Source organism: Cryptotermes secundus, unplaced genomic scaffold (genome assembly GCF_002891405.2).
Source record: "Cryptotermes secundus unplaced genomic scaffold, Csec_1.0 scaffold6859, whole genome shotgun sequence".
NCBI lineage: Eukaryota > Metazoa > Arthropoda > Insecta > Blattodea > Kalotermitidae > Cryptotermes > Cryptotermes secundus.
Window position 1 is genome coordinate 1 of NW_019718060.1, and position 227 is coordinate 227.

Here is a 227-nt window from a genome sequence, read left to right on the forward strand (position 1 = left end):
GCGCGCTTTGTCCACTCCTTGCTGTCAGCTGTGGCGACGCGGGGCCTTGCTTTGTTTATGCTGACTGTCTCGTCTCTGCGAATGGACTATAGTCCCACCCCACTAGCAATAAAAAAAAACTTCCATGTACAATTAAAATGTCTGCAAATGCTATTTGTGTTGACGCCTGTTCTAGAAGTGACATTTGTAAAATGACAAGTTGTGCTTTCTAGACCTTTTAGACTGCC

At 44.9% G+C, this 227-nt stretch overlaps 1 protein-coding gene across 1 annotated transcript in view; it reads left to right on the forward strand.

The window, feature by feature from the left end:
- The first annotated feature begins 6 nt into the window (after window positions 1–6).
- LOC111865817 overlaps window positions 7–227 on the forward strand; it is a 7780-nt gene continuing 7559 nt past the window's right edge. The window contains exon 1 of the mRNA XM_023854194.2: window positions 7–227. This exon is cut by the window's right edge and continues 641 nt beyond it. The gene's annotated coding sequence lies outside the window, so the exon portion shown is untranslated.